Source organism: Conger conger, chromosome 9, assembly GCF_963514075.1.
Source record: "Conger conger chromosome 9, fConCon1.1, whole genome shotgun sequence".
Lineage (NCBI taxonomy): Eukaryota > Metazoa > Chordata > Actinopteri > Anguilliformes > Congridae > Conger > Conger conger.
Window position 1 is genome coordinate 47,364,108 of NC_083768.1, and position 20,905 is coordinate 47,385,012.

The following is a 20,905-nucleotide window of genomic DNA, read 5'->3' on the forward strand; positions in this document are numbered from 1 at the left end:
TAAAATTAATAGTCGCTGGTGAAACTGAGATTGATTGTTAGGGGAATTGTGTTTTCCTTCCAATTACTAATGGCGTTGAACTGAAAATAAGACGTCTCCGCTTTTTCAGAAATCCACCACGGACTAGACATATAGTCTGCCCAGGACTTTTGTGTTCTAGCTCTTAACTGACTCACTTGGCGTATATGAAATGGCCCGCGGCGCTGCGTCAATGAAATTGGATATTAAACGAAAGGGGGGAAAGGTTCACTTTAACTTGCCCTGATACTCGTTGAGCGGATGGAAATCAAATGAGGCAATCCGGTCTGAAATGAACCCCGAAATTCCGTCTGCACTCGGGGCGCAAGGACGTGACTGGACAGAAGATAAATAACTCAGATGTATTATTACATATGGATGAGACTCTGGTGGCGATTGGCGAGGAGACACATCACAGTGAACCACCTGCGATAGCTCCACCCAGAACTGTATACACTACTGAGGGACTATGTGATGCGAGCGCATCTTGGAGTTAGAAGATGCGCTCCGGGAAGCTCGGGGAAGGTTGCAATTTATTCTCAGTTAAATTCTTGTCTCATCAGGTAGGCTGCTATTTCGTCTCACACTGTGTTTTGTGTTTTTACACCTCATTGGAGGTTATAATTCAGTTATGCTAAATGTGTTTATCTATTGTTTCAATTAATGAATAAATAGTCGAATTGGTTTAACTTATTTTTTTAACCGCCCATCTAAAATATTTTCAAACGATAAATCACATGTATACATTCAAAATCAATTAATTTATGAAAACCTTGTGTTTTGTGGCACGCGTCTGTCAAAAAGAGGTGCTACACGGGCTACCCTAGAGAAGCGGAAAACGTAGGCTACCCTACTATTTCCGCGTAGTCTTTTGGAAACACCGTTCAACAATTCTTGTATAGTTTAAAGAAACGCATTCGAAGACTATTTCAAAGTTCAGTCGTATCAGTAGTTTAGTTTGAATACGATATGTATTGATTGTCCCTGTTTTCTATAACCATTTCAAGGGCATACCTGCCATACATTCTTATTGTCGAATGTGTTTGCAGCTATTAGAATATTATTTATCACTATACCCAAACTTTTTGGACATAGTATTTGGAAGTAAATTGTTGATTATTCAATTACGGAAGGCAAACAAATAAGGTGAATACGAAATACTCCTGCATTACTAACCACAATAATACATTTTGCAATACTGGGTCCATCATTGGGTATATGGTTACCCAACCATTCTGTGATCATTACAGGGATATACTGGGCTAACGTTAAGTAATTTGTTAAAAGGGTTCCTACACGGAATTCAATGGAGACCACCTCAAATATGTGGCTCAATCAAATACACGGTGCTAAAATATTTTGTGTACTCCAACTGTAATAATACTTGGTTTAAAAAATTTTTTTTATGTGTCCAGTTAACAATAGAGTAACACTCAAATCACTCACATTAAGTGACCTTTTTACTGCTGTATAGGTCACTTTTATATAATTTATAAGACCGAAATGTGTCCGCATCTTCCAGATTTTCAGGCACCTTGTTTCCCCAAGATTGATCTATTTCTATCATCTGATGACGAGGAGGATGATTAGGGATATGGTGATGATAACAGTGATGTGGTTGTGGGATGGACGCGACTATGTGCGATGATGTAGAAGCTGAAGGTGGTGTCACCAAGGAAGAAGATGGTCATATGATGAAGATGATGGTCATGGTCGTGGTTATTATTATTATTATGATTGTTAAAGGGGAAGCATTGGCTCAGGCGGTAAGAGCAGTCTGACAGTCGGAGGGTTGCCAGTTCGATTCCACTTTGGGTGTGTTGAAGTGTCCCTGAGCAAGACACCTAACCCCCAAAATAGAGCTCCTTTTGATCTGGTTATTGCCTTGCATGGCATCAATTGTACAGCACTTTGGATAAAGGCACTATATAAATGCCTACCGTTAACAATGATAGAGATTACTTAAAATACCGATGACAGTGGTCAAAGGGACTTGTTTGATTCCTTCATGATTATACACATTTACATTTTTAAATGATAATGGAAAACATAATGTACTTGAAGATTTTCTCAGAAGGCAGACAGGAGGAAGGACGTGAGAAATTGGACTGAGTAGTGGGATTTGAGAGTGACTCAGTAATCATCTCTTCCGTGAAAGGAAAATGAATGTCGCTCTTGTGCTCCATTTTATTTGTATAGCAGAAGTCTTTCACAGAAGACTGTCCCAAAGACACTTTACAGAATACCTGAAGGGACAATAAATACCAGCCCTCAGCTCCCAAATAGCATATGAGTTCTCCCTAGTGGGGAGAAAAATCCTCAAGCAGTGGTGAGAAAAAACTTGCCGATGGGAAGAAATCTCAGGTGGAAACCGGCTATAGGGGCATGCCCAACTACCACTGGCCTATCGATTAAGATAGTAACACTGAGGCATTAAGCTAGCAGGTACACTAGAAAGTACACATAGTGGAATTTAAAGTGCGCAGTTCAGCAGGTTGGCTGGATGAATCTGTCGCTCCAGGATGTGTTGAAGTGTGTATGTGTGTGTAGGTGTGTGTGTGTGTGTCTGCGTGTGTGTGTGTGTGTCTGTGTGTGGATGTGTCTGTGTGTGTGTGCATAGGGGGGTGGGGGTGGAAGCTGTGAGACTGATCCGTAACGCAACACCAAGCCCGTTTGCGCTGAGTGGAGAGAAGGAGACAGGAGTTTGAGGGGGGAACGAGCAGAGAGGGCCGGGCTCCACTCAGAACCGGCCTCGCTCGAGGTCGTTCCAGGACGCCGCGTTCCACGGGATGGTTCCGGGCCAAAAGTGGCGTTTGCCTGCATTATTCAACAAGGGTATGTTTGAAGGCGTGCGCCTTTCAGGTCTGTGCCGCAAATCTCCAGCGCTGTCAGAAGGGCACGCCTGTATCCCTCCTGAATGAGGATAAGGGCTTTATCTGGGGGTAACACAGATAGCCTACGTGTGCACTGGGGACACGCTTCACTTCTACACAATCCGCTTCTATTGTAGGTCTGATGATGTATCAGAGGCAACGAACAAGAATAATCTTGTGTGATTATGCATGGGGGAGATGAGAGGATGGTGGGGGCATGGGGGGGGCATGGGGGGGGGGCAGTGGTGGTGGGGAGGAGGGGGGTTACTTGAGTACTTCTTTAACTGCAGTTGCTTAGTAGAATATGCAAAGTCATACAAAGCCAATTTAGTAGGCTTTGTAATTTATTTTATTTTCATTCAGAGCAGGTATCTGATTTATCTCTTGATTGCTTCAAGGTTATGGAATACTTTATCTCCTGAAAGTGCTATCCTGTAGGCTGGTGCATCATTTGAGCCAGGATTCAATCAACAATTGTCAACTGTGACTTATGCATGTGTTACCGTTTTCTGTGGAATCGTTTTTCTTCATGGACATTTGTGATGTAAAAACTAAACTGAGGAAAATCAATTAACTTCATGTTGAATGGACAGATGTTGAATCAACCCAAGTTTTCACCACAAACAATCTTTTATTGTTCAGTTCAACTGTTTGAATTTAAGGCAATATAAATTACAGGAAATGCAAGTTTTAATGAATAAAAAGCTGAAATGAGGAAATTAAGCTTTTTGTTACATGGAAAGAATAAAACAGTCACCTTGTGATTCATCATGAATTGCTCTTAATCATTAAGACCAAGACAGAATTGGGTTGAACTGAATGTCCTCTATCTGTTTCATTCAAGTGGAGGCTGTCTGGCATCACGTCTGTTGTTAACTATATCTTTTGGTTTCAAACAGAAACATTTTCTGAAATTACTTTAATTTGCTCTGTCATTGTTATATTTAAGATATTATATTTATTTATTATATTTATATTGTATTAGATTTATATTTTTAGCATCGTCTACACCGGGGTGACTGTTTGAAATAGGTTGTGAGGGAGAGTGGCATTATGCACACTCTGAGTGAATGCAAATGTACAACCAATCACAAGTAATGAAACTTGTGCTTTAGCTGAGAGCCAACTGCCGGCCTGCCAGAGAAAAACATGTTTTCACTTTGTCATTATGGGTTATTGAGTGTAGATTGATGGCCAAAAATGGCAATTTTTTCAGCACATAAAGTGTGCTGAAAGTGAAGGGGTCTGAATACTTTCGAAAGCCACTGTATATATTGAGTCCAGGCGGATATGGTATTAAAATTTAACTCCGTGTCTCCCCTGATGGCAGATCCATTTGAGAAGAGCTTCTTGCCTAATTAGGTTGAGAGGCTATGAAAGAACAATGGTGCCTACTTTAAAGTTAATGAACTGGTGATGCCCAACCTGTCCCTGCTCTCAGCCTTAATGTGGGTTAGAGGGAGAGTGGAACTCATCTTTGAGGAGCCATTCTGTCCTTGTAGAGGACACCTCCTCTGGAAAAGTACAGCATGCTGTTCTCATTAATGTTATAAATAGAAATATTTTCATGATGAGGAATAATATTCCTGAAGTAAAGCAGGTGGGGGTGGGGTGCATTTGGGAGATACATAGCCAATCAGTTGTCACAGAGTAATGGAAATGTTTTTTGCTGAGCTGTTTTTAAAGCAGTTACCTCTGTTTAACCAGGTATGTCAACCAGGCCTTGGTCAAATATGCAATTGTTTTGGATTTAATTACTTTTTTTAGCTTGATCGATCTTGCCTGGTGCAGTTGAGCTTCTTGAAAGTATTGCATAGGCTACAATACACCAGACAAGCTCAGCTCAGCGTAGGAAAGCTATGGAAAGTGGTAAAATCTGTTCTTTTGCATCAGCATATTATTTGGTAAGCATATCATTTGGCCTACGCCTCTGACTGGAAACTATGCATAAAAATCCAATCTGCTAGAGTACAGAGCCAAAGGAACAGAAATTGTAGCACTGTCCAAATACTTACGGACTGCACTGTATTTGATGTGAACCAAGATCTCATCTGCAGTAAAAATCTGAAAAACCCTATGGATCATGTGGTCATGGCCACAGTGAGTCTGGACCTCAGTATTTCATCATATGGGTAGCCCCTTCTATGGCAGAGTGTCCCATCTGTGTGCTGGGGCATTAGATCGAATTTGTCTAACCGTCATTCCCAAGGAAGAATCATTTGAAATTCATCATGATGAAGCTGTCAGAGCACATATCCTCTCTCATCCATCTCTGTTATCCTTTTGGCCTTGTCACAACCATCAATAGAGCAAAAATGTATAGATTCTGTTCAATTGGGACAGGATTTATGGAACGTGCAGCAGTGTGTACAGTTGTTGTGACAAACAGATACAGTTCTATTTCGTTGCGTGCTGTTCCGGAGCTGAAAGGAGTCAGAACTGTAAACGCGGTCAATCGCGGGCGAGCACGTGCGGGATGTGCGTTCCTGGTACGGTCGTAGGCTGCTGCGAATGCCTGACCGGTGGTGCGTTTGGGTCCAGGATGAATGGGGGCACATTGTTGGCCCGGCTGGCACTGTGGGCGCATTGTTGCGTGACAGTGGAATCGGGGGCAGATGTTCTCCATCTGTGCGAAAGACACAAAGCCAGGGCACAAGAGAGCCTTTCTGATCCGTGTCCTCGCCCACGCCGCATCAGAACTCTGGGCTTTGTGCGCTCGGTAACCTACGGTGACAGGAGGCGACAACGCTTCTCACGTCAAAGGAAAATATTGTCCTCGACATTACTGTACATTGGAGAATACAATGAAACGGGGTTGTCTCCCGAAACAGGCTTTTCAAAGACCCCAAGCAGATTCTTTGTACAGGGGAGGTCATTTATGGACCTGATGGATCAGGTCAAGTTAAAGGATTTGAGTGTAGTGTTTCTTATGAGTCACTTTTGCACAAATATTCGTCTTCTTTGACATTGACATTTAATCTGTTCGGAACAGATTTTTGTGTTGCTTTTTACTGCTTTGCCAGTTCTAGTATGTGATGAGAATTATCATAATTATTATAGAATGTTCATTAATGTTTATGCCACTATTATGAAAGATGAAAGGCAATGATAGAGTTGTTATAGTGTACTGATATCATCAAAGGCTTGATGGCTTCAGCTTTGTAATAAAATGTGGGCCATTACGCATTTTAGATAGACTATGAGAAAACAATTAACCTTGAAATGAAAACAGTGGATGGGGCTGACTGCTTAATCGCAATGTTTGTGAGTAACACTTTTTATACCCTTTTCATTTATTTCTCAACTAAGGTCATTAGCAAATGGGGGAGGAGTATGTTTTCTCCATTATATTTCATATTTTAGATTGAAAGGGACAACATATGCATCCATCTTACTAATACCTTGAACTTCCTATTTGCCTCTGTGAATGGAACAAAAAAGCAGTGCCGTATTATAAATAAACAAAGTTTTATTTCCTTTGGTATCTGTCCTATATTTCAATGTGTTCTTCAAGACACCACCTTGAATTGCATGGCAGATGTGTACATTCTGTCCCTGCCCATTCCTCTCCCGCTATACAGTTACCCAGGTTTCCTTCACCTATATCAGAGATGTGACGCTCTCCTTCATCCTGAGGCACAGAGGGCATAGAGGTCAACACCGCTCATGTGCCCAGATGTGATTTCAGCGAAGGCCCGATGTTAGCATTAGCATGTACCCTTCTTTTCCCTGTCACTCTGCCGTTCTTCATCTTGTGGAATGGAGAAGGCTTTCCTCTCCTCTCTGGTTCTCATGCACTTGTAAAACTCACATTTAAGTCCATATGTGCTGTCCCAGAGAGACTTGCACGTGTCTGATATCGGAGGATGTAATTTTATCCCAAACATACTTTAAAAGAATACTCTTCACTCAGTCTCCAGTGAATAAAATATGATGATAACTAAAAATTCTAGGCTCATTAGCTGTGCATCTGGCTGATAAAGTGTAAAGTGTAATTGTAATGGTGTAAGAATAACTGAAACATAACCGATCTCTGCCAGTGCATCTGCCGTGTGGTGATAAACCAGGGGCTGTATCATCTTTCAAGGAAGAATCGTTTCAGACAACAGGGAATAGCTTGGCGCTTAATAATAACCCTTCTGGTTGATTGGTTGCCTAAATTAGCTGCCTCTGTCACCTAGATATTTGGCACAATATCTGGAGTAACTCAGTCGGAGTATTATAGAGTAGAGTAGCTTAGAAAAATATGTGTGCATTTGCGCATAACGATAGCACAGTAACGTAGTACAAAGTGTTTGTAGAGAGAGAGAGAGAGAGAGAGAGAGAACCACTCTTATCAAGAGCAGGTTAAACATTCATTTTTGAATGTGCAATCCATTATTATAGCTGGACAGTTACTGAAGCAATTCAGGTGAAGTACCTTGCTACCAACAACCTTAATGATTTAATTCTTAATTATTTTACTATTGATATGAGGCACGCACCTAAATATAACCTGTTCCTAGTAGAAAAGCCTCATGTCTATACCTTGTGCTCTATCTCCTTTTAACCTGACAACCTAGTTTTGTTATGTACAAAATGGAAAAACAACTGTGGTCCAAAAGCGAAAGGATTTAGCTGTTCCATAAGGAAGTATACAGATTGTTTGAGTGCACTCATATCCTCAGAAAGCAAGGTTGTTGTTATTCCTTACTTAATGGTACTGAGTAATCAACTGAGTAATCACCCCATGATAAATAATTTCTTTCCTACAGGAAGAGCTGTATCCCAAGATAACCCTTCCCCAATCCACGGAGTAGCCAAATGGTTCTGACAATGATGTTGTGTTTTTACATCTTTCTCACTCACCACATCTGGACCACTCATTACTCGAGCATGTATGGGATATTCTGAAACACCTGAGTCAGCCTTTCACACCGCCCACAAGTTGATTGACAATTTTGGGGAAGAGTGGTGTCGTAATCCTCAAGCGGAATACCAGATGCTGGTAGATGATGTCAAGTAATGGGATATGTGGTAGTTACTGATTGGGTTATAGCCTTAAAAGTGACTTTGTTTCTCTTTTTAGCTAGAGAGAACATTAGGTACATGAACGGTTTGGTTCGTTGAACCCTGTGAATTTGTGTTTTATTCATGATTAGTCAGCCCTGAACGCTCTGTTCAAAGGCAGTTTAACACATTGGAACTGGACAGTCACCACTCGCTGAGGTGCATGTGCTGATTTTCACTGGTGATTTGCCTTCTGTTCACAAACTCATTCAGGAGGGGCATAGCCATGTTGATATGAACATATAAACAGGCTTGATGTTGGAGTTGGTTATAAATATGTCAGAACTGAACATTTAAAGTTTGTCAAAGACACTTGGCAGTAGTGCCACCTAATTGGTTATAAAAACAAAAAATCCCACTGTACCTGTATTTCTGAGAGTGTATGATTAACGTGTAGCGTGTTTCTGAGAGTGTACGATTGGCTTTATTTCACATTATGAGGCTTAAGACTGTCTGCCAGTTCAATAAGAAAGGTGTGAAAGTATTATTGTTTGCATAGATACTGCTCTCAAAGTGGATGCACTCATGAATCAAAAGCTTTATGGTTTATATTATTATGGGTGTGAATAAGGTGTAGCTGACTGAAATCTGTGAACTTACTGAAACCTACATGACAATGTTGTGTTGAATGAAGAAATGTATGGGGTTCATCTGCTTGTCAGCAATCAGGAAACCAGCTAAAAATAGAAGCAACAATGCAGAGTCATTTAATAGGGTGCTGGACCACCACATATCCTGTGACATAGTCTACCAACATCTGGTATTCTGCTTTGATTATAACCATTCTTCCAAAAAATTGGTAGTCATCGCTTGCATAGTTGGTGGAAGTGGAAAGGACTGTCTCGGGTGTTTCCAAATATCCCATAAATCCTCAGATCTGGTGAGTGAAAAAAACTAAAAACTGCAACATCACTGTCCAGAACCACTTGGATACTGTGGATAGGGGAATGGTTATTTTGAGAGACAGCTCTTCCTGTAGGAAAGAAATGATTTATCATGGTTACTCAGTACCATTAAGTAAGGAATGACATTGATCTTGCTTTCTGAGGGTATGAGTGCACTCAAACCATGCCAGGAAAATCTGTATACTTCCTTATGGAACAGCTAAAGCTCTTCAGTCATCTTGGAACACGATTGTTTCCATATTTTGCACACTACATACCATAGCAACTGTAGGCTGTCAAGTTAAAAGGAAAGAACAAAGGTTTGGTATGGGTGTGAGGCTCTCTCTCTCTCTCTCTCTCTCTCACTCTCTCTCCCTCTATCCCCCCTCTCTCTGTGACTGACTGCGCTGTTCTCACCTCTCCTCTATTCTTTCACCTTGTCTGCTTGTCCTTGGCAGCTCCCATCTCAGAACACACATTTCTGGTGTTTCAATTACTGGGTAATTACTTTCTGTTGCAATGATGGTGAAATAGATTCCTCAAGGGAATCAGGAAATCTAAAAAAAAAAAAAATGTTGGGAGAATTTTTCAGGGGTGTGAAAACTTCCACCACAAAACTGAGGAAGTATGTCACAGCACTTATAATAGCATTTGAGTAATCATAACAGGGGAAAGATGTTTCCTCAATCTTCAGTAATCACTAAAATGTCGGTAGGTCTCACGTTTAATTTGTGAATGAGCATGCTTCATCAGAACATGTATACACACGCTCTTCAATTTTCCTTCTTGAGCATGAGGTGTGTTTTATTGTCCTTCTTCATCAGGGACAATGCAAGAAACAGCTTACAAACCTTTATTGACACATGGTCACAAACTGATAGGGTGCTTTGATTTTCTGTCATTCAGGTTTATGCTTTGAACTGGATAAATATATAGTTATGGCAGACAATGAGCAATCAATTTTCAGATTATTCATCTCCCCTGACTGGAAATGAGACTAAGCACAGCTTTTAGCATGACAGCATTGCTTGTCAATGAACAATTTTCTGCAGATTTAATTAAAAGATACAATTGGGACAAGTTAAATGAATTATACATGACTCACATAAAATAATATCTAGCTTGTCTATATATGCGAGAAGAATGCTGCAATTGTATAGGCTACAGAATTCAAAATCTCTGTCTAAAAATACGGAGACAGGGATTACAGGAATTCTAAAGAGTTTATCTCAGCAATTATTTTGTTTATTTTTGAAGTATTTTTTGTGCATTGCCAGTCAGGGGTGCCAATAATTCTGAAGCCCACTGTAAATCATGAGTTTAGAGATGATTTGCTAGTGACTGTAGTCAGTATCAATGTCAGAACTGAACCTCTTTGCCTATAAATGCCTATAACTGTGCTGCTCTGCATTTCTGTGGGCTTACCTCCCACCACAGGCCTGTCTCAGTCCTGTTTCCCCGCATGACTGTAATTGTCACAGTGGTGATTTCAAGGGGCACACTTGATGATTCAATATTGGTGAAAAAAGAAAAGGCCTCACGTACCCGAGCATGAACACTAACTTTGGTCTAAAACTTAATAAATGCTGACTAGTTTTTTGTGTTAAAAAAACTATTTTTAAACCAGATTTGTCGTTAAAATATATTGTATCTTTAAAATGGACGAGCTGTTCCTTTGCATTTTTCAAAGCGTGATGCTCTATTCTATTTTTCATCATGCCCCACACCCATATGTACTCTATGATGGGTTGTTTTTTTTATGAACAGCAACTTCAAAACATACATTTCTGTTGTATGATCTGAGCAATCGCATATAACCAATGGGGGAAAGACAAATGTCTGTACTGATGAGAGAAATCAGCTTGATGTTCTTAAGAACCAGGTGAAATGTTTTTTCCACCTTTGATGAATGATCCCTGCCTGTCATGTTTTATACTATTTCAATAGGCTTTTATAATGTTAAGTCTACTGGAAAGAAAATGAGTTGAGTTGAAACTGTGATATGAATTGGAACAGACTGATCATTCTCACCTAGAACAGATCAAGGCCAAAAGCTAACTGTTAGCTTTGAAGCAGCAAAGAATCACAGTTGAGACCTTTCAAGCACAATGACGTAACTGTCCCGACACCTTGTACTGACTGTAATACTGTAACCATGCAAAACGCTTTCTGCTCAGTTGGTGCAAAGAGGGATGGATTTCAAAGGTAGAAACCCTTGTGCAGCAACCTTTTCCAGGCGACAGAACACGCATGGATGGGCCTACCACTTTGAACGTGGGGTGAAACAAAGGGTATTGGAGACGCAGTGATGAATGAGGGGCCCTTTTGCCGAAAAACAGGACTCGTTTCTCTTTCTCTCTGCAGGAAAGTGGGCCGACAGAGCCTGAAGGTGACTTGTGGCGGGGGCCAGTGGCTGCAACACAGGACATGGGAGCTCTCTCTCCCCCTCGTGTCTTGTGTTGCAGCCAGCGGAACGGCTGCCAATTAACTCCGTGGCCCGCTACGCGGAAACAGGCCCAGCAAAGGCGGTGGTGGGGGTCCCGGCTGTAAGCCCCCCGCATTATTCCCGGTGCTCCAACACTCCCGTGTCCTTGTGGTAATATTTGCAGAGATTTTTCTAAATGTACCCATAGAACTTTCCTTCCCTCAGTGGTGCCTGGAAGGCAGATGCTGCTTCCAAGACTGCGATCAGCAGTTCGGCCAGCGGGTTCAGCTCAGCCAACCGCAGATTATGTGTACATACAGTACTTCTTCGCCGACAGTTTCTTTAATGTATTTTTATCAAATCTATCTGTGTTACTGAGCCAGCTAGTTTGCTTATCTACCACTGGTAATTCTCTAGGTCTAAAAACCTCTGCCTTCCAGGGTAGGAAAGTACCTTGGGCAAGTAACCTCTGAGAGTGAGAAAGGACAAGTTTGGATGGTAAACAATAGCAGGAGGGGGTAGGTGACTGAGGGCATTCGGCTGGGTGGAAAGCAGTGCTTCCTGCTCGTAGGCACGCAGGGTTCTGAATCATTCGAGGGGGACAAAGTCAGCATTAATAAAGCACTGTCAACGAGGAAAGGCCCAGAGGCGGTCACTGCCATCTCGGCTCTTATTAACGATCTGTTATTTCTCTTTCAAGGTTGGCGGATGAATGACACCCGTGAAAAGCACAAGATTGGTTTTCCCCACACATACAAAAGGAGACAACTGACGGACCATCTGCTCCGAGGCACACATATTCACAAAGCATACCCGCTGTAAAAGATTTGTCCAAGCCGCTGGGTAATTTAAGTTTTTTGAGAAGTTATTTTCTCTCAGATCGGAACGTAACCGAATTCAGCCGTAGCGGTTTGTGATTCAGGCAGCGCAGGTTGGAGAAGGAGAGCGGGGCTGTGTCACTGGGATCTGGAGGATGTGTGCATGGAATTGGACATGTTCGCACCGTAGAAGAATATGTGCTTCCTTCACCGGTGCTGCTGTTTGCTGTTAGACCTTCTGTTGCCCTGCATAACCTCCTGTTGCAGCACCAGCGTAAATAAAATGGTTCACCATTCCGGAATGTTCCACGGTTTCCTGAGGAAACAGTATTGTGCCGGGAATCTGTCCTCAGACTCACATGTGTCTGTTATCTACTTCTGTCTAATTTTCATTTCCTTGTAAAAAATACTAATGATTAAATGTGGCCTTGTATGTAATTTGTTAAGAAGAACATGCACATGTATGTCATTATTAGAGTTTTTGACCATTCTTACAATTTAAAGCTTGGCTGGTATTTCATTGAAATACCGCATGCAGGTACATTAAGATTGTGTTATTATTAAGCATATCAGAGTGTAGTTTTCCTTACTTTTTTTCTTTCCATCTTACTCTCATTAAAGTAAATGAAAAAGGTGTAGGTGGTCTGACAGATTCCTTAGTAGCTGTGACAACCTCTCAAGACTTAGACCTCACCCACAAAACCAGGCGTGAAGTACCCTTTTCCCTGCGGGGTAAAAATGCCTCAGTTTGAGAGTCGGGGATTTGAAAAAGGAGAGAATAGGGAGGGAGGGAAGGAGGGCTGGCACTGGGGTGTAATTTATTAAAATGGTGTCAGCCCGCTCTCCTGCACCAGCTGTGACTGTCGCCTGCCACCAACAGATCTTTGGAGAAAAGACTGAAAAAGGACACGGTTATGTGGGGAGCGTGTTCTGCCTAATCATCCACACCCTTGAAAAGACCCTGCGTTTATATTTTAAAAGCACAGCAGTACTCTGACGCTCCACTGTTAAGCTGCTCAGCCATGGGCCTGGAAAATGCACAGCTGTGGGTTTTGTGGGCCCTTGGAAACAGTCCTCACGAGCTCCACTATCTGAGTTGGGCACTCTGTTACGAGAGGCCGAAGCCAGCAGTTTTTGGAAATGCGCTGAAAGCCAAGTTGAAAATCGAGAAGGCGCAGAAGACATGTCAGCGTTATGAAAAATGATGCCTATATGATCAAATCCGAGTACTGTAGGCTGTACGTTTTGACCTGACAAAATGTATAATACAGATTCATCAATCATTTTGACTTTATTATATTTGAAAATGAATTCTGAAAGATGCATTAGTTAACATTGTCACAGGAGAGATTTAAAACACAGAGTGGAAACTAATATCATTTTAAATACAAATAAATATATGTTTTTAAATGCCGTTAGCTTTTGCCAAGTAAAGAGACAAAATCCCATCCATGCCATTTCCAATATCTGTGTTAACAAGCAGCTAGTGACACATAGGCTATTCCAATTGCCTCATTCCCTTTACTAAGTGATATTCATTCGCCTGCCCATTAAAACTTTCTAGTCTTTTTAAACTAGAGTGCAAAACACTATGAAAAAGTCTATACATTTTTTCCTGTGAAGGAGGTAGGCCTAGTTTTGCATATTACATAGTGCCTCCTACCTTACTGCAGAGAATGACATAAATTATGTAAGCTAATGTACAGTATTAACCTACTTATGCATATATGGTATGAACATTTTTTAAAAGGTCATTTATGTATGTCATTCATTACATATTTAAAAACATTATATTTTTACACTGAGCTGTGTGGAATAATTTCCCATCCCGGCCTCAGCCCAGTTTTCGCATCTGTTACAGGCAGTGTCTGATGCATTACCAATCTGCTGCCAAACTCTCCAATAAGAGCCGCCTTCTTCAGACTCCTGGGGGTTTCAGGTTTTAAAACGGGTCCGTCAGTAGCCACCGCGCCGGGTTCCTAGGTGAATGATAGGAGAAGAGTCCAGAGAAGGCGAGAGCCAGGTCCTGTTTCATCTCGTTGCTGTTAGCCACCGATAGCCACAGGCTCAGAGCTCTGGCCTAATCGCTTTATTTATCAGGGCAGCAACAGCAGCAGCTCCAACGCCCAAAAAGCCAACGAGCGCATCGAAAACAAAGCCCAGATAGAGATGTTACACGAAACGTTATTTGTATTTACAGCATGAAAGGCACGATGAATATCTCGAAGCGGATCAGTGACTTGTGAAATTAATGTACTGCTTCCTCGAGGCGAAAACAAGGCCGAAACACAAAAGTTTTGCTTGTATCTATCGTCAAAATGTCACTTTGCTTTTGCTCTTGCCCTTCTTCTGAGAGCGCTTGCACTCATCTGTGAAGAACAGAATGGAAAGTTATTTTTTTAATTGATGACCTGTCTCCATGCTGTAGAAAGATGCTTGGGGAGCAGTGCTCTGTGTCTGTCAGATAGCTGCGAGTGCAACCTCTCCAGCAGCCTGGCTGGCCGTTTCTTCAAAGCTAAAACTGGTTCCCTGCCCCATCTCCCTGGCAGCCATCTTACTGCACGCACACCTCACCCCCATCGGGAACCTCGCGGTAACAGAAAATGCTCAGCCTTGCATGACGTGTAGGTGTAATCACCGACCCAGGGCATTCCTTTGCCATTTCTGCTCACCCACTGGTCCCTGCGTCCCTTACCTGTATCACTGATAGTCAACCAGGCAGTCTTCCATGCCAACACAACCTAACCCCTTTCCAGAGCCATGCAGTTCCACTGGTCCTCTCCTTGCTCCAGGGCTTGGCAAGTCCTGGGCTGGTGTGCATGCAGCTTTTTGTTTCCACCAATTATTCTGGCTAAATGAGCTAACTGGCTGTATACACCAACAATGGTTATTTTGTAGATTTGATGACAGTAAAAGTGTTCATTTAGGGACACAGGAACAGTTTTTTAAGCGCTTATCAAGAAATGTCAGATGGTAGAAATGTTAGGGCCAAAACAAGAAACAGATACGGCCCTTGTTTCCCACCTCCCTACCACGGTGCAGGTGATTCATTCACACTCTGTTAACACCTCATTAGGAAATATTTGACTCTTGTAACTGTAGAGAAAGGAACTTGTAAATAAACCGTGTTGATGTAAAGATGAAGAGTAATGCAATAAATGAAGTAATAAAATGAATATAAAGCATTTCATTTCTAGCCTGCCAAGCAAATTTTTCTTTGTCTTACAGTTTAATAGATATGTGTGGCAAAGCAGAAGCACTTTCGCTGTGAAGAGAATTATGACTTATGCCACCATGGAAATTCTTTCCTCTAGACTTGAATAGAAAACTTCAACATCTATTTCAGGAGATTTGTCTTTGACTTTGCATTAACAACAATAATCAACAAATGTAAACAAAACATACTGTAAGACTCAACACAGAACAAAGAACTTCATCAATCAAAAATTGCATGTTGGATAAAATATATCTTTAAAATATTCCATTTGGCTGATACAACCTCCCAGAAAGGGGGTTGTCAAATTCAATAAAAAGGGGATACCAGGAATCCCACAAGATTTACTGGGATTAAGTAACACATACAGTATATCTCAGACAGCTGTTGCTATCGAGTAAGACTAGCTCTATCTTGTTCTCTGAAGTATTCTGCTCTTCCAACCTAGTAGGAGCCAAATGGTTTGATAGCTGCAAATATTTTTGGTCAAAATTAATTTTCTGTTTGTAATTTCTGTTGTATTTACTTTGCAAAAGTTGCAATCTATTTTACAAATATAGCATCTCATAAAAGCAATTGATGGGCGGCACGGATGGTGCAGTGGGTAGCACTGCCGCCTCACAGCAAGGAGGTCCTGGGTTCGAATCCCTGTCGGCCGGGGCCTCTCTGTGCGGAGTTTGCATGTTCTCCCCGTGTCTGCGTGGGTTTCCTCCGGGTACTCCGGTTTCCTCCCACAGTCCAAAGACATGCAGGTTAGGCTGATTGGAGAGTCTAAATTGCCCGTAGGTATGAGTGTGTGAGTGTGTGAGTGAATGGTGCGTGTGCCCTGTGATGGACTGGCGACCCCTCCAGGGTGTATTCCTGCCTTTCGCCCAATGTATGCTGGGATAGGCTCCAGCCCCCCTGCGACCCTGTTCAGGATAAGCGGGTTCAGATAATGGATGGATGGATGGATAAAAGCAATTGGGCTGTCAAAATCACAGATTGGAAAAAAAGGAAAACTAAAATATTTCATCTTGTAGGTAATGACAAAACATTTTCCAAAAGGTCCTCTGGGGGTTGGGGCCCTTCACTCATTCACCTAATTCACCAAGGGGCGACATGGCTCAGGCAGTAGGAACACTCGTCTGGCAGTCAGAGGATTGCTAGTTCGATCCCCTGCCCAGGCTGTGTTGAAGTGTCCCTGAGCAAGACACCTAATCCCCAAATGCCTGTGTCGAAGTGTCCCTGAGAAAGACACCTAATCCCCAAATGCTCCTGATGAGCTAGTTGGCGCCTTGCATGGCAGCCAATTGCTGTTGGTGTGTGAGTGTGTGTATGAATGGGTGCTTGATGAATTGTACAGTGCTTTGGATAAAGGCGCTATATATTATAAATTCCAACCATTTATAATACAGAAGCTGTTATCCCTGCACCCAAGCCTTGGATGGTAAGTGCTCAGGGCTGGAGCAGGCCAGTAGCATATCAGCATGTATAGCTGATAGATGCTGAATGTGCTGTATATAAAGCAGCAGGGGTCCACATTCTGGTGTGGGTGCAGGTTTCTGTATTAGCTCAGCACCGAAACGCCTGATTCTACTTATCAAGGTCTTGATTGAAGACCGCGTTAGGTTAATTCGCTGTCATAGAAAAAAACCTTCACCCACACTGGTCCTTTTCGGGTATGACTGGGGACCCCTGCATAGGACTGAATTTGGTGATAAATTGGACAGGAGACCATGTTGCTGGTTGAAAAATAATTTCTGGCCGTTTTGTTTTTAAAATTGTTTTTAATATCCTAATTCCTTAAAATTAGATGTTGCATCTCAAGGGATTGTGCCCTGGAAACCGAATACACACGAGCACAGACAGAAAGCTTTACGACAAGCTCTTCCACTGCCGTCGTCTCGTGAGGAACGGAAATAGCTCGCTGAGCTTCTTGCCCTTGAAAGAGTTGCCGGGACAACCTAACTGGCGCCGGGAGAGCGGCGGTGGAGCGCGACTGGACCTGAGCGCGGCGCGGAGGATACCGTACTCCAGTCCACGGACGTTCCGGATGAGTGCCCATCAGAGCCCGCCGCCCAATGCCATCGGTGCTCCCGTAGCAACCGGCAACACCGCGACTCGAATGTTTATGATGCATTGTTAACCAGTTTTATCCAGTTGCTGTAGTGTAGTGTATTGTATGAATAAAATATACTACGTTTTTAAATGTTAATCCATGATTTTAGCTGAGCCACTAAGGTGTGCTGCAAACAGAAAGCATGTGGCATATTTAACAGTGAATGGACACTTGTTATTGGATACACTGATTGGCAAACTAACCAACTGGCCTTGCATGAAAGAGGGAAGTCACATGACTGTGGGTGGACCATTGGTGTGTGGTCAAAGGCTGGCAATTAGAAAATGCAGGACTGTATTGTAAAGTTAGACAGTTATGGTCAAACTATCTACTATTAACAGTTTAAGATTCATTCAAGAAAGTAAATGGTTATTTTAATTACACTGGCCCTGCGGGAAGATCACTGAAGCACAACAAAGGTTTGCGCTGCTGCAACCTTCAACACACTGCTGTTCTATCTTGGTTTATATGCCCTTAAAGGCCTTGACATGATGCACATGTCCCAGTTTATCTAGGTCAAGACGTTAGCGCCGATATCTGTGTCTGCGTTAAGGAATGACGTATGCTTTGTTAAAAAATAGCACGTTCTTACAGCTCATCCAAATAAAACAACTCTTATTAAAAGACAAAACTGCAAACCCATCAATAGTCCATGCACACAATTTTAGAATCCGGCAATTTGTGTCCACTGCTGGTATGTTTTATTATATTTCCAGGAGGTATTGCATGTATTGATTTTTCACAATAATACTGCTCTATCTGGGTTAGGAGTGACTCAAATATTTATTTCTAACTCTCATACTGGACAAGAGGTGGAATCAGGTATCTTAATCCTTTCAATACCCCTTTGCACATGTAACAATTTCTAAAGAATAATGAGGTAAAACTATGGCACTCCCCAAACACACATCGCTGTGATTCCAGGCATTGTGTTGTGAAACTGCATTCAAAACCAAGGATTTACGGATGTCCGGCAGGATGCTAACAGCAACACAACAAATGAAGCAAATGAAGCAGGCTATGTTAAAACACTCCTGGCACGTGCTGCCATCATTCTTTTAAATAGGTTCAGAAAAGGAACACATGCACAAGTTTGAGTAATGAAAAAATTAGGTTCCTCTTGGCAGGTTATAAATGGTGTCCTCTAGGGGGCGCCATACCCATTGCTGATAAAGTTCAGGCTTCTCGTTATCAGATTTGCGGACACGGATATTTGCTGACAACTTGGCACTTCTAGACGCGGATGTGACTAGGTCGTAATTATTTAATGTTCATTTAGTCATTTAATTCCGTAGCGTCAATTTAATTAAGATCTCAGTCATTTGATTACTGAGAGGAACCTTCACAGGCTGTCTGTCTGCTCGTGTAAAAAGACAACCGTTGGCAGTTGAAGACAAAGGCCTACTTAGACACAGGCTCAAAGTTTCCATTAAAGTTTCAAGGCTATGTTTATATAAAGTTACATTCTGGCAGATATAAATGAAATAGTTAGTGTTAAATGTGTCACGATTCCTGACAGTTGGACTTCCTTACAGTTGACAATTCAAAGTGTTTGAAACTGCTTTCATGATATTGCACTACAAAATCTGACATGAATGTCAAATCAGATAGAACTTTTTTGGTGTCCTCCCTAACTAAAATGATTTTATTTCCATATTGAACATTTCAAATCTTAACTGTAATAAAGATGTTAAAACATGAACTATTTACTATTAATTGTTTATTCCGTCAAGCATGTAATACAGCATTTAGTTGGAGAATAAATAGAGTAATGCAATAATGCATATTTGAAATGAAGTTGGTTTGAGTTCCCTTTGAGTCAAGCAGTACAAGTCTCATAAGTGAAATGGGATCTTCATATTCTTAAAAGTGGGCGGCACGGATGGTGCAGTGGGTAGCACTCCTGCCTCACAGCAAGGAGGTCCTGGGTTCGAATCCCTTTCGGCCGGGGCCTCTCTGTGCGGAGTTTGCATGTTCTCCCCGTGTCTGCGTGGGTTTCCTCTGGGTACTCCGGTTTCTTCCCACAGTCCAAAGACATGCAGGTTAGGCATATAGGCATGAGTGTGTGTAGGCATGTAGGCATGAGTAGGCATGTAGGCATGAGTGTGTGAGTGAATGGTGCGTGTGCCCTGCGATGGACTGGCGACCTGTCCAGGGTATATTCCTTCCTTTCTCCCAATGTATGCTGGGATTGGCTCCAGCCCCCATGCGACCCTGATCAGGATAAGCAGGTTCAGATAATGGATGGATGGATGGATATTCTTAAAAGCAGTTATATTTGAATCAGAGGACAGGGGGTGCTAACTGCAAAGGAACATAAAAGTTCTACCAGTGTACTGAATGTGTACTGTATTGTACATCCAAACAACAGGCTGACAGTGCATGGCCCTTTGAAGGCCAGTAGCAGCAGGAACCTGGGGGAAAAAAATCCCAGGAAGTAGAGCAGTCCGGCTCTGATATGACGGATGTGGCGATTACGCTATCCACCCTGAAGAATCAACAGTGTTACAAAGCCACCACTCCCCGTATCCCTAAGAAAAGCAAATATCCTGAGCCATGTGTAAGTTGTATCTTTTTCAAAAATGACAAGTGGAGTAACTGCCACTTTCACAGGTGCAGTTTTGTTGCCCCATATTTAGAAATTACTCTAATTTAACAGTTTTTAATCTTTTATTAACAAGCCCATTTCACTATGCGAGTTTGGCCATCTCTTAGAGCAATGTTTTCTTGTCTGTCTATACTAACCTATTCACAATGGACCCATTTGCCAAGCATGCATTCTAAAGCAGAGTAGTTTATATAGTTTTAAAGTATTTGAAAGTATCTTCTTAAGATTTCTACTGATTTTCAACTGAAATTATGACCAGGAAACCCACAGCAGAGCTCCACTTCGGAGTTTATACTGTACGAGCCTGGAAGCTTCATGATCACGATCCTGGTTTGTAGAGCGCAGCATTACACTTCTGCTTGTTCCTCTCCATTTATGTCTGACATGTAGGCGCTTGTACAGTAAACAGCTCAAAACAAGCGTGCTAATTTACGCCAGTAATGACATTCCCTGGGGCGGCCGTTACCCACGGCAACTGGAACTAAACGCTATGCTATGCTACTGCGAAGAATGGATCCGAAAAGCAGTGCAAGTACATCGCCGTTTGACTGAATGCTTTATTTGCATACGTTTCTATTTTAGTCTTTAAGAAGAGTTTGTAGGATATTTATACAAGCTGAAATCCCCCCCAAAGAGAGGACCAACGAACCCACAGTGAAATCACGAATTGAAAAGGCATTTAGTGTTTGTGCGAGAATAAAATATGTGAAAGTTTGACAAGGGCGACCTTAGATCATGGGATGTCCGTTAACACAGCATGATTTAATTAGTCCTGTGTATCCCCAAGCTTGAAAACGTTCCATTGTGTCACATTTCTAAAACTTGTAAGCCAGCGCTGTCATGTACATTAACTTAATTAAAGAGATGGCCACATGATGCATATCTCGTGAGGTCAATTATTTACAGCTACAGTGC

The 20,905-nt window shown here is 42.0% G+C and overlaps 1 long non-coding RNA gene across 1 annotated transcript; it reads left to right on the forward strand.

The window, feature by feature from the left end:
* Window positions 1-479: 479 nt before the first annotated feature.
* On the forward strand, window positions 480-12,701 carry LOC133137381 (uncharacterized). Its single transcript, XR_009709598.1, has 3 exons — window positions 480-581; window positions 11,189-11,420; window positions 11,950-12,701. It is a non-coding gene; the product is annotated as an uncharacterized LOC133137381 (long non-coding RNA).
* Window positions 12,702-20,905: the final 8,204 nt, after the last annotated feature.